The sequence below is a fragment of the Eschscholzia californica genome, unplaced genomic scaffold (genome assembly GCF_041429995.1).
Source record: "Eschscholzia californica isolate CP2 unplaced genomic scaffold, dmEscCali1.0.p SCAF_6, whole genome shotgun sequence".
NCBI lineage: Eukaryota > Viridiplantae > Streptophyta > Magnoliopsida > Ranunculales > Papaveraceae > Eschscholzia > Eschscholzia californica.
In genome coordinates this window covers 32,197,694-32,212,141 of record NW_028238483.1, presented here as the reverse complement: position 1 = coordinate 32,212,141, position 14,448 = coordinate 32,197,694, and the positions used below count along the sequence as shown (strand labels likewise).

Below are 14,448 nucleotides of genomic sequence, written 5' to 3'. Positions count from 1 at the left end.
ATTATTTATCTCATTCAGACCAACCTATTATGGTCTAATGTACATAAAAGAGCCTATTTAAACACCTCGGTCGATCGAGGTTGTTTACACAAAAACAAAAATAGAATTGAGTAATCACTCAAATAGGAAGAGAAAGAAACTTCATTCTCATATGTCATTCCAAATTTGGCTTAATCATTACAAGGCTAATTGAACAACTTCATTCTCATGTTCTCATTTCAAATTTGGCTTAATCATGACAAGGCTAATTGAACAGATATGATCAAACTCTTGGCCATGGTGGTTTTCACTTATTAGCTATTAAAAATGAGAAGGACCCTAAGTCCCTAACAGAGATTTTCTTACATAAGGGGCCTAACTAGTACATGCATTATAACTAAATTAGAGCATAAATCGTCTGACATATGTATCTATAGGCTAATTTTTTGTAACTTTCATGGCACACAATGCAAATAATGTGTCTATAGGTTTATCATGACTTGATAGATGAAGTAACCCTAAAAAACTTTTGCACATCGATACAAAGAAAATATTTGGTTTCTAGCGAAGGTATTCTTTCTTGAGATAAAAATGATCGAACTTCCTCAGATTGGAGTTGAACAAGAAAATGATTTACATATTAAGGTAGACATGCATGGAGAAGAGCTCAAAAATGTGCATCATAACTTAGTGGCTTTGTAATTTCGGTATGCAAATCATGAATTGAATATTTTCACTTTCATAGAATCGAACCTTGGACTTCTGGGATGCGGAGTGGGTGTCCAACCACTACACCATGGGGTGGTGGACATATATACATGTTATACACATTGTACTTCTTCCCCCTTTATGGTGGAAAATGACCCGCCCAATAATCATGTATATGGATCTGTCTCTCTTGGGTTCTCTTTCTCACTCGCATTGAAATGGAGTCTCTCCCCCTCCCCCCTCTCTCTCTCTTTATTACAGAAATGGTAGTGATGGTCAGGGAAAATGGTGGTGGTGGTGTTGGCGGCCACAGTGAATGGTGGTGTTGGTTAGGGCGAAGATATGTTTCTCTTTACACCATTAGTAAGGACACCTACCAGGCTGAACTAGTGCCATAGGTGTTCACATCCGTCCGTAACCTCCTTACCCGTGGATGCCCTAACAATGTGTACGAGATGCTACCGTTGGTGTTCGTAGGTCAGTAGGTAAGTAGGCTTTTGGCAACTTACACCGGGTGGATGTGCTCATTGGCGGAACTACATGGAGACCAGGCCGGGCTGGAATCCATGTGTTGTTTTGTTAAACAGTGTTGAAGTTTGGAATTAGAATAGTTGTTCTAAACCTGCTTCATTCCCTAGTTTCTCTCCTTTACCGATGTTGTGTGTATTTCTACCCGAGGTAATTCGCCAAAACCCCGGTAGAGTGTCAGTGACTTACAATCCAAATGTGCCCCAGCAGTCATCCTATCTACAGGTTTAACTCATTTAAGTATCCGAGCACATAATGCAAAAGGTTAAGCATGACCTAACTTAGAGCTTCAATTTAGATTCATCTTTTGAATCTGATAATATTGCCTATCATCACCTACATGTTAGTTTAGTGTTCTTCACTTCAAAGTATAGCCTAGTATTTGATTTCAATTCAGTCGGTCGACCGGTCATGTTGAACCTTTATGCATACTTCGTTCTTAAAACTTATCCTCGTTACATTATGTTAAATCGTCGATCTACTTGCGATCGTTTTGATCGGGTTTCCATGTTATTTTCATCCATCATTAACTGTTATCAATTTAGGAATCGAACAGTAGCTGGCCGTTTTGGCCTCTGGATCAGCCGAATAACATATAGAATACACCTCAACTTTCCATTCGACCCCGGACGATATTATATGTTGAATATAATTCTTCTACTCTGTGGTGCAGTTTCTGTTGTTTTCCTTCCAGATCACTTTTTGTTGATTACCTTTGAAGCTGGTTATCAAACTGATTTAACTTTCTATCTAAGTTCTGTAACATTTTCACTTCCACCATTTGTCGCAATTCATTTGCGATCGTTTGTCGGATTAGCAGGGTATTTATACTCGGGCTATGACGGCGATCCCATTTACCAGGTGTCTGACCTGATTCTACTTGGTAGAACTCAAGCGGATATGGTCTCTGTACATGGAGAATACTGGCGGGATACCTCGGAATCAATTTTTGATTCCATCTTGCAGTCACCGATGTTTCTTCTTGAAACTGTAGGTGCTTGTTTAATCCATCTTCTATGTCACAGGAAGTTAGGTAAAAGTTTCATCATTAAACCAACCAGAAGAACAGGTACTACCTACGTCTTTCAATTAATCGAAAGGTCTCTCAAGATCAATTGTCATAGCATTCTCTTGAAGAGTTGGAGGGCTTATAAGCTTCAGAATGAAGGAAGCACCACCAAACGAAGCTTTTTGTGCAATTCCTCATATCGGTTTTATGTTGTTGTAATTTGTGTACCTTTATGTTTGTTTTTATTTTGGATACTGTAACAGACGCTTAAGTTTATGTATTTACTTTCAACAAAAAAAAAGGCCAATAGAACTGGTAAGTGTATATTGAATTTCTCGCGTGTAAAAGGAGGGCCAATAGAATTTCCCAACAGAGAGAAGCCTTCTTGGGTTTAATAGGTCTATCAGCCGAAATGGAAGGCGCCTATATTTCTATAACTCTCTCTAAACTTACTATAATGCCCAGATTTAATACTAGACAATAGCAAACAATGACAGACTTTTCAATAGGTATAAATGTAGCAATGCCTAAACACATGCATTATGAGGATACATTTATCGTGTATGTCAATAACATGCACTTCAAATAGATGTCCCGTTCGGCTTCCATACAAAAACTATTTATCTGATAAGTAGTTAACTTGCTATTTCAGGTAGCTCTTGGGAGGTTGGGAGCACAGTGTGGGCCGTGGTGAAAGTCTGTTATTCTTTTCGTTTCTGATGCTAAATTCTAACTCCGTTAGAGAAAAAAAAAATCGGCGGGCTTCATCAATAGGAATGGTCACCCTAAAATTATAATTACAAGTTATCTCTTAAACTAGAAACATAATGAGAATTCCTTACACTTCAAAGTTGGTGAATTTAGACAAATTCTTGGATATGGTTAACTATGTCCGGTCATTTGAGAATTACAAGTACCTAGCTAACAAAAACTACATCTTGAAATGAAGGATGGTTCAAATAAGATACTGGAACGACGAACCTCTTCTTCTCGGCTTCTCCAACATAAACAGCACAATGTCCTTTAGGAACATCTAATGTAGATGATAATTAAGGTAATTGAGGTTTTGTAAGAAGAGATTGTAGCTTAATTATCTGCTTGGATTGATGAACCAACGAACGTAAACGGATACCCATTGAAATGAATAGATAAGTAAACTTGGTGTTAGAACTAGAGTTACAAATTTAGGGTTCTGATGTTTCTCTTTGTATGGTCAAAGACCCAAGTCAAAGTGAATACAAGGAGTCCATTTCAAAGCCAGCAACTCAGCAACTCTTCTCTTATAGGCACCCACAGTGTCCCTGAAATAAGAGAACAGATTAGTTAGTTAGTTAATCTAATAACTAATAAAACAGATTAGTTAGTTAGTTAATCTAACAACTAATCTTCTCTTTTCTGTTATAATAACAGATTGTCTCTACTGTCTCTCTACTTAGTATATAAGTTGTGTAATAATAGTTTTTCATTTTAACATTGCACTACTATTACAATCAAGATTGAAATAGTAAGATGAAGGTGAAGATAATGAGTTGAGGGTAGATGATTGATGACTCAAGTTTCTATATATTTATAGAGTATGAGTGAGTTCTTGTTAGTTGATCTTTCCTTTCTAGAGAGACCCACACCATGTGCCTGTGAGGTCATTGTCTTGACCCCGATAAGCCGATAACTAATTAAAATTGCAGTTTTATATATCAGTGGCGGATCTACTGTAAGGCCAGTCCTTGATAACACATAATGTACTATCAAAGATCGAGAACATAAAAATCTAGCTCTCCTACAATGAGATGAAGTTTATATTATATTGATAGTGAGCATGATGTTGCCTGTTGGGATCAATTTATGAGTTATTCCCTCTAGACCTTTTCACTTGGAGACTCTAAACGTAATGACCTAATTTGTCGTCTAACTTTTAGATGTTTTGTTTATCTTACTAATCATCTTGACCCTATAGTCTAATTGTTCTTGTTTCAAGTTAGTACTTTTTTGGATAGCTCAGTTACATGAAAATCTATGTTGAGCTGAATGATTATATAGATGTCAAATTGGAGGTGCCTATAGCAAAGAGAACCTTCCATCATAAGAAAATGGACATCATACATTTTGTCTTTTAATTTAATTAGAAATATCTGGTAAGTAGGATTATTATTTTCAATCTTTGTAATTTGGTTTATCATTTCAGTATTTCTAATTATGCAAATTTCTACCATTATAAAAATCTATAAATACTTGTACATCTTATCGGTAAAATTACCTTTGCTTTTCATTTATTATCATCGTGTCAGAGCTCTAATTTTCACAATAAGAACTTGATCGTAGTACATATGTATCATTGAAATTACATTAAACTAGTTAAACATAAAGCCCTTACTCCCTCTATCTTTCTTTCCACCTCTTTTTTATTGTTGAAAATCTCTCTGTCTCCTACTTGATATGAAAATTCATAAATCAATCTGCAAGAATAAAGAGGGGTTCATGTTCAAATACTTTTTTTTTTTCAGAGTCAAAAGCATAAACATAATTGGAATGTCTTGTCTTATCTTGTTTGTTTATCTTCTTAGGATTAGGTCTAAAAATAATGGAGGTTTGATATATATTGGATGAAATTCAAAACATTGTGGAGACATGAAGTCAAATGTTTGGTCAAATACTTTGGACCCCATTATCCATTCATCATCTTTTCTAATTTTAGTGACTTAGAGAATGAGAGAATAGTAGTCTAATGGTAGATAGTTGGTTTGCACCATGTCTATTGTGTACCATATTTTGGGTTAAATCATTATATATTGTGTGAACCAATCCATTTATCTAAGTAGTCAAGCAGTTTGCAGTTTGCAGTTCAATAGTGAAATGGGGTGGGCCTCATAAACCAGGGTTTTAGTCCAACTTAACTATTAACAGATTTGGTCAGGATAGTCGGCTCTCACCCGAGAGACCCGGGTTCAAGTCCCGGCAACGGAATATAATTTTTTTATTTTTTATTTTTTTTGCAAATATATAAATTTGATTTGGTGATATTAATTTTAAAATTTAATTCATGAACATACTATAAAACTCTCAAATCATCACAATCCCCATTTGGGTCTGAAAGCACTCCTAATTTGATTTAACTTTTTCTAGGTTATATCTATGCTTTGATAAAATCATCCTAACATTACATCACTAATCTAATTTTCAAAGTGGGGTAAGAGATGTTGGAACCATGGTTGATTTTGGATGGGTTGAATTGTTCAAATATTCGAACTCAGGAAATAAATATGGCATCGTGTCCTTCTGGACGGACTCTTAAGTTTGGAACTAAAATCCGCTCAAATTCATTTCTACATAAATGTGATGTTCTCATTTAAAATTTTTTGGTTAAAATATAGACTCAGATGCAAGATGGGTCACTTAGATTGAGGTTGTTTTGCCACAAGTAAACACCCACATCCCACCCCTCAGGTCAAGCTCAAATGATAATATAATACTAATGGTTGTTAAATTTAATGAGTCATCAAACTGGGTGTGAAAGTGTGAAACTCCTTTGATTTTAACCTTCAGATACATTTTGGGTCTGACCCAGATCTATGGGTTTTTGTTATTTTCGCCCATTTTTGAAGATATGAGGACCCAGATCGCAGCCGACAGTTCCATCTCACGAGTCGTCATCTTTACTCGCCCAATGGTCGTCAGATGTGTCCTTATGTGCACAGATCTTTCCCTAAAATATATGTCTATTTGATTCTTATAAAATAAGACCCAAATCAACTCCAACTTTAATTCTACTTTCAAAAACATCAAGCATTATTAGAAGTTCATCTTATAAAGTATAAGAAGACGTTAAGAGAGAGTTTTCAAGGAATTTCAAAAGAAGTAAGTTTGGTCTATTCGCATCAAAACAAAGGTTAATGTACTTAAAAAATTCGGCTTCTGATTTGAAGTATCATCTTTTCGAAAGGTTGATTTTATCCTGGAAGAAAAGCGTCAGTAACTGTATGGTATTATACAAGGCTTTAGGAAAGAGGATTTTCTTATGTCGGTTAAAATATCTTTTTTTAATCTTTTGATTTTTATTTCTTTTTCATTTATTTGTGGGTTAATTTCGTTCTGGCCCCCAATTTGTGACCAACACACCATTTTAGCTCCATAAGTGTCCGGCAGTCCGAGTTAGTCCCCAAGGACCAAATTTTTTACGAAATTATCTTCGAGGGCCAAAACGAAATTATTCCTGAAATAAAAGGTTAAGGCATAAAAGCCACATCACCTCTTTCTTTTTCCTCCACTTCACCTTATCTCTCCTCCATCACACCACCTCATCTCCACCTCACCTTTCTTCTGTGACGAGCGGCCGGAATAAAAAAATCGTGGTCAACCATTTGTAACAAAAAAATAAATTATTTTCTCTCTCTCCTTCTTCTTCTTCTTCTTCCTTTTTCTTTCTTCTTCCTCCTTTCTCTCTCTTCTTTTCCCTCAATCTCTCTAAGTTCCCCTTCGATGGCAGAGATCCCGGCGAAGGGGAACAGCGCCGACCGAAGGGTTTCCAGATGGAAAATCCTTCGTCTTCACGAAGGGCTTCCAGATTAGGAAGCCCTTAGTGAATAAAGGGTTTCCAGGCCAGAAACCCCCATACACGAAGGGTTTCCAGGCCAGAAACCCCCATACACGAAGGGTTTCCAGGCCAGAAACCCCCATACACGAAGGGTTTCAGATCTAGAAACCCTTCGGACGACCTTGTCCCCTTCGCCGGGATTTCGCCGACGAAGGCGAACTTAGAGAAAGAGAGAGATTGAGGGAAATGAAAAGAGAGAAATGAGGAAGAGGATAGACAAAGGAGGAAGAGGGGAAAAAAAAGGAGGATAGAGAAAGAAAGAAGAGAGAAAGGATGGAGAATTTTTTATTTTAGTTTTTAGGTTTAAGATGGCCGACCAGAATTTTTATTCCGGCCGGCGACCATTCGCGGGAGAAGAAAGGTGAGGTGGAGAGGAGGTAGTGTGATGGAGGAGAGATAAGGTGAAGTGGAGGAGAAAGAAAGAGGTGATGTGACTTTTATGCCTATAACCTTTTTTATCAGGAATAATTCAATTTTGGCCTCCGAGGATAATTTCGTAAAAAATTTGACCCTTGGGAGCCAAAATGGTGAGTTGGACACAAAGTGGGGACCAAAACGAAATTAACTCTTTATTTGTTTACAACGTCATTTTGATATTTCGAATTAAGAAGTGTATTGATTTTAAAGTAATGTATCAGATAACAAAGAAGAAGTTTAAATATGTAATCTCTCTTTCCAATCTTAGTTTGATAGTGAGATTATTGAATCATCCATTATAAATAAAGAACACTTTTGATTAGGAATATGAAATTGTTATCTTCCTTAGTTTTTTTTCTACTAGTTTGGGAGAAAGTGTTTTCGGTTTGATCTACATGTTGAATGAAAGTAAGAATCAGTTACACCAACAACTAGGTTAAGTGATTTGTTGAGTCAACTCGTTGAATTGGTACATCGAAATCAACATCTGACAGAGTCAACTCATTGAATTGGTACATCGAAATCAACATCTGACAGATTGGTCAACGCCAATCATGATATTGAAACTTTACATTCAGTTCATTTTGAATTACCTTCTGTCAGATTTAAAACAACCACTCAGCCTTGTCCTTCGAAAGAAAAAATTGAAACTTAACATAAGTGTCATTGTGGTCGAACAGTGTAACTGTTAAAAGGGGTCCTATTGGGTAAAGGAGTCGGTGCGACGTCAACGGTTGCACCCCTATACCTAGGCCCCCTTATACTCCACATCACCGAACAACAACAAAAAACACTTGTTGGGCTCCAAAGTTAAGGGGTGTATGTGAATAGTCTCGTAAGACAAACATCGTACTCTGAGTAACCAACAATATAATATTAATCTGAACACTCACAGTGAGATTTGATTCTTCTCTTTAATTTAAATTTCCCTGTCAATAATTTTTGAATCTGTCACTAGCTCTAGCAATCATCGATGAATTTGAGAGCTGGTCCATATGCCATAACTACCCAAAGAGATGTAGAGTGACCCATATGAATCCACTTCATGGATGTATGTGAATGATGTCTCATATGCAAGCCCAGGAAGACAAACTTCTACTCATATTAGCTCTTTCTTAGTCCTTAAACAAAGGGTTTTGTGATTTGATTTTCAAGTAAAACTTGTACTCTCTGTCCTCACTCACTTGGTTAAATTTCTGATGGAGTAAATGATTGGTTGTGTTAATTTTATATATTAAAAAAGAAACGTTTTTTATTACTGTTTTTTTTTTGAAACAGTAAAAGAAATGAGGATAGGGTCATAGGGGCCAAGGGGGTAGGTAGGTAGTTTCTTACTGGGTAAGAAAAGAAAAGTAGTTTCCTGACGACCACACTCTTTTCCCTAAAAAGAAAAGTTGTTAGGGTCATTTACAAGTTACTTGTTGTATTTCATCAAAAAAAAAAAATGTTACCTGTTGTGCTTTCTACAAACCAAAAAAAATCATCAGTTGTTCTAATGGACTTGGTAGTTTGAAGCAGTGTGATACTTAAGCTAGATCAATATATAGAAGTTAGAATTGTTTCCAAAAATGTTTAATATATTCACATATTTATATTCATTTTTTCGATTTTCGTTTGTGAGAATAGAGTATGTAAAGATGGCGTGTTTTCTAAGAAAACAATTGAGCGTTCTGTGACTTTTTTTTTGGTTAATTCCAATTTAGCCCCCTAAAGATGGCCAACTGACCAAAATGGCCCCCTAAAGATGACCAGCTTCCGATATGGCCCCCTTCAGAACTCTTCTGTTAGTCAATTTCAGTCAACTTTAACAGATGACTAATTATATCCCCTTTTACCCTTCTTTTAAAAGAGTATAAAAAATAAATAAATATTATCCCTTCTGTTAAAGTTGACTAAAATTGACTAAAGGAAGAGTTCTGAAGGGGGCCATATTAGAAGCTGGGTCATCTTTAGGGGGCCATTTTGGTCAGTTGGCCATCTTTAGGGGGCTAAATTGGAATTAACCAAAAAAAAGTCACAAAACACTCAATTGTTTCCTTGGAAAACACGCCATCTTTACATATTCTATTCTCACAAACGAAAATCGAAAAAATGAATATAAATATGTGAATATATTAAACATTTTTTGAAACAATTCTAACTTCTATATACTAATCTAGCTTAAGTATCACACTGCTTCAAACTACCAAGTTCATTAGAACAAGTGATGATTTTTTTTTTTTTGTAGAAAGCACAACAAGTAACATTTTTTCTTTTCTTTTTTTTTGATGAAATACAACAAGTAACTTGTAAATGACCCTAACAACTCATTGTCACTGACCTTCTTCTTAGGGGAAAGAGTGTGGTCGTCAGGAAACTCCTTTTCAACAACAAACGTTTTCTTGGACCCCATCTTTTCCACGCATCACTTAAACTTACCCTGGAAGAAACCACCTACCTACCCCCCTAGGCCTCTATGACCATATCCTCATTTCTTTTAATGTTTCATCAGGAAAACAAAAAAAAAAACAATAGTAAAAAACGTTTTTTTTTTTAATATATAAAAGTAACACGACCAATCATTTACTATATCAGAAATTTAACCAAGTGAGTGAGGACAGAGAGAACAAGTTTTATTTGAAATCAAAACCCTTTATTTTTGCACTCCTTAATCATGAATTTAACTGAGTACAAGAAGAAGGTGGAAGGGCTGAACCACCGTGCTATTCCCCTCTACGTTTCCAGATTATCTCAACAGTTAGAGAGTAACAGGAAGGCATATGAATACCTCAAGGAGCACAAGGAAGTCAATAACTATAAAATACAATTGTGTGATGCTCCAAAAAGTGCAAGACCACAGATTGAATCAAAACTAGATGCTGCGGAGAGACGTCTGTCTGTAAAAGCAGTGGGACTTCCCGACAATTTGGAGGAGATAAAAGATATGTGCGTCTTTAATGACATTAACCTAATAGACAAGCACGGTGCGTTTTTAAAATAATAATAAATGCAAGGTATGTTATATGAATCTTTTATTAAATGGTATTATTTTACTCCTACTACTGTCTGGTTATTATCTCTTTTTTTTTTGTTGAACTGTGTCTGGTTATTATCTGTTAACAAAAAAAAAAGTGTTGGGTTATTATTATTTTAAAGTGTTGGGTTAATGTGTTATGTGTTATGTGTTATGTGTTATGTGTTATGTGTCTAGTTAGTGTCAATTATTAAAAAAGTGTTAGGTTAATGTGTCTGTTAATTTTATTTTAAAGTGATGGGTTTTGTAAAGACACGAGGGTGTAGCCCGTGCCCGTGGGGCACGGACAGTTCTTTCATATGCATTACAGACCAAGTACATTGTGGATGATTATAAGTTACAGTTGAATGACTGTTTCGGTATTTATTCGTCATATCAGTTCACAGTTTACTACACTGATAGGTAAATCTAATAAGGACTTACTATTAAAAGAGGTTGCAGGTCTTCTTCAGAAAAATAATAATTATTTTAAAGTGTTGGATTTGTAAAGACAATCTTGATAGATGAATGGTATTATTTTGAAGTGTTGTAATTTATTTATTTTTTGGTGGATTTGAAGTGTTAATTCATTAAAGAAGAAGCAATTTGAGCACTCTAAGACCTTAACCTGTTTTTTTTTTTTTCTGAATCAAACCCTAATAACATAAAGTATTACAAGGAGTTTTCTTGTTGGAACCCTAGGTTCATTTTTGGAGACAGAGACAAGTGAAAACTATTTTGACCTCAGAAATTGAAAAAACTATTTTGACCTGAGAAAATTTATTTTGACCGTGAACATAGAAATTGAATAATAATTATTTTGATCGTGAACTTAGCATTATAATCAATAGTGAAAACTATTTTGACCCTAGAAAATTATTTTGACCGTGAACTCAGAAATTGAAGCAGAATTATTTTGACCATGAACTTTTAACATTATAATCAATAGTTAAAACTATTTTGATCCTAGAAAATTTATTTTGACGGTGAACATAGAAATTGAATAATAATTATTTTGACCGTGAACTTAGCATTATAATCAACAGTGAAAACTATTTTGACCCCAGAAAAATTAGGCCGTGGCTTTGTGGCATACTAAAAGATCTCGAGGAAATAAAGAATTTAGTCAACTGAGCTTGACTTCAAAGATATATTTACTTTAAGTCCAAAACTTAATTTTTTATTTGTTTTTTCTCCTATTCTTCATCTCCTTCTCTCTTCCTCTATCTCTCTCCTACTCCGTCTTATCTCAATCTTTCCCCCTTTCTCGTCTCCCTTCTCTTTGTTTCTCCCTCTCGTCTCTATCACTGTCCATACCCAACGAACTAAATTAAGGTCAGGTAATGGTTACCAATTCTTGAATTTCTAATGACATCCAAGTTAAAATGATTCAGTTTCATGGCTTTACCTAACTCTCCGGCAAGTTCATCAACGAAGTTAAGAGAAGGCATCTCTGCCTCAATCATATGTGTTTATGTGGACTAAGCATGTATGATATCATTGATGATGAAAGAAAACCCCCAGAATTCTCTAACTTTTCTTCTTCAAAAATATCAAGTTATGATTTCCTTTTCACACATTTAACATAATCTCCTGCAACATGAGCCCTAAAGATTACTCCGCCATGATTGAACAATTCTCGCAACACGACATAGGGTCCTGTTCGATCAAAAGGCGTAGGTTAAACACATCAACACATCGTGAGATTCTTCACTTATATCAACCACCAAAGGCTTCGCAATCACAGGAAAGTTGAAACCATCCGTGCCTTTAGAATTTTCCAATAAACCGTCAATATAATGGATCCGATGTTGTTTAAAGATTTCAAATGCCTCATTTTCTTGAGAGAGTGATCTTAGGAGAAACTTTGAGAGATGGAGAGAATGAATAGGAAAGAGAGATATAGGGAGAGAGGGGGAGAGCGAGAGAGGAGAAGGGAGAAAGAAAGAGAGGAATACAAAAAGATGGTGTGTGATCTGAAATGATGGTGGTGGGGGTGAAGAGGAGGTGGAGATGAAGATTAGGGGGCTAACAACAATCAAGTGGATTTTTGGACTTAAAAAAATATGTGAACCCTAAGTCAATCTTCATTGACTAAGTCTTTATTCCCCTGAGACTTTTCTTTATGCCTCAAAGAATCCACCAAAAATTATTTTGACCGTGAACTCAGAAATTGAAGCAGAATTATTTTGACCATGAACTTTTAGCATTATAATCAATAGTGAAAACTATTTTGACCCTGGAAAATTTATTTTGACCGTGAACATAGAAATTGAATAATATTATTTTGACCGTGAACTTAGCATTATAATCAATAGTGAAAACTTACCATCACCAGCAACATCGTTGGTTGCGTTTGCCGACTTGCTTAACAAGGCCTGCACCCATGTTTTTAACACTATATTGGAATTCTATGCTCTTAGCAAGAGTGAGACCATCTTTTGTAACTTTAGGTGCACCATAGCTTTGTTCTATAACAACATTCCGACCCTTGGAAACCAAAACATCAGAACCAAATATAAGCCTCCATCTACAACATTAAGCTAAACCGAACTTCTCTACGTATGCAAATGATAAGATGTTCAGAATATAAATGTTATACCTTTGGTCCCATTGTCACTTTAACAGCATCAGCAAGTTCTTCAACACCTCTAAGCATCAAAGCATGAACTTCAACTCCAAATTTAATGTCTTTTGCTGCATAGTTTCTATTACAACTCACTCTACTACCAATCTAAAACACAAATAAGAAGGAAAAAAAAACATTCAAGATCAACCCTATTCACCAAATGGATTCAGAAAACAAACACAATAAACCAATTGATTTTCTTTCTCAACTTATCTTTTGTGACGTAACAAACAGACCCTCAATGTGCTAGTTTACCCGATAAAAAGGGCTTAAATTCCAAGTATACCCCCAAAAATCTTATTTAATCAATCTAAGAGAAGAAAAGGCGCTATTAATTGACATTACTATTTTAATAAAACTCGTCCTTAAGGCCATACAACCATCCTAAATATCATTATTTATACTTTTAAAAATTTGAAGTTCAATAAATCATAACAGAGTTTTTAATTGAACATAATAATACCAATATTTGTTAGGTTTTTAAGCAAATAGTACACAATATATATATATACCTCCTTTCATGGCTATAAACTGATTAGTAAAGAGTAGATCGGTATTTATCCCCCAACAACCCTCCTCTCTGCCTTGTCTACAAACATTGACTCCTGCAAGTGATTTTAATACTATAAAACTTGTAGATCCAGAGAAATCTTATACAGATTCTATTAGATCTAAGCAATTTCAAGTGTAAATAAAACGTAGTATATTTAACAAACCGAAGGTAGAGGAGATCTATATTAAAAAAAAAAAAAAAAAAAAAAAAAAAAGTATGATGAAGAATATCTCTACCTTTACAAAGGATGAGATGACTTCCTTCTTCTTCTCTTGAATTACTCTTCTTGAATGATATTCAACCCAGGGAAGATCATAAAGACTCTATAGAGAAGAGATAAATAGAGAGGGATAGAAATGGGTGGGTGGGTGGGTAAGAGATGTTGGAAAAAATTGCTAACAAGTTTGAAATGGAAAACCAGAAATATATGATGTTGTACACGAAACTTCAAAGCTCGATTATATCGATTCTTTTAGACAGTAATTCGCCCCCTTCTAGTAAAACCACGAGTACACAACAGGTATGGAATTATGCCTTCAGGATACGATGAAGTCTTTACAACTATATTGGTTCAAAGTATGTACGCTTTGACCAACACCAAGAACACTCCGAAAATTAATGCCAAATCGAAACCGACACCGAATTCGCCAAAAAATTGTATAGAAAAAAAACCAAGAATTCTTTCACTGTTTTGTGTGACACATGAAAAATGAGAGCAAGAGAGATGTGGAACTCGTTGGATAGTTATGTTGGCTTGTTTTGATGATATGTATTTGGAAAACATCCTAAGTTATTTATAGGATGCCAAGAGATACAAGTGCATTGGATGTTCCTAAAATGAATAGGTGTCATCCCTATTCAACCCGGATGTGGCGGTGGATGCATGCCATCTCTTCATTTTCCATTTAATTAACACATCCCACCAATTTGAATATTTGAAAATATCCAACATTCCCCCACCATTTTCAAAAGATTGGAAGTATAAAATAATATATCCAACCGAGACAAATAAAAGAAATAAAAAAAATAAAAAGAAAAGAAAAAC

At 35.3% G+C, this 14,448-nt stretch overlaps 1 long non-coding RNA gene across 4 annotated transcripts in view; it reads right to left on the bottom strand.

Moving 5' to 3' along the window:
- LOC147533632 (uncharacterized) overlaps nt 1-14,170 on the bottom strand; it is a 50,487-nt gene extending 36,317 nt beyond the window's left edge. The window contains exons 1-5 of one of the 4 annotated variants that reach the window (XR_015227568.1): nt 13,640-14,170; nt 13,363-13,455; nt 12,824-12,955; nt 12,365-12,711; nt 10,983-11,187 (exon numbers count right to left, since the gene is read on the bottom strand). This is a non-coding gene — a long non-coding RNA (uncharacterized LOC147533632). Of the gene's footprint in view, nt 1-10,982; nt 11,188-11,728; nt 12,712-12,823; nt 13,161-13,362; nt 13,456-13,639 lie in introns of those variants that run through there. The other 3 variants (XR_015227572.1, XR_015227571.1, XR_015227569.1) reach the window with 3 other exon arrangements.
- Between the last annotated feature and the right edge of the window lie 278 nt (nt 14,171-14,448).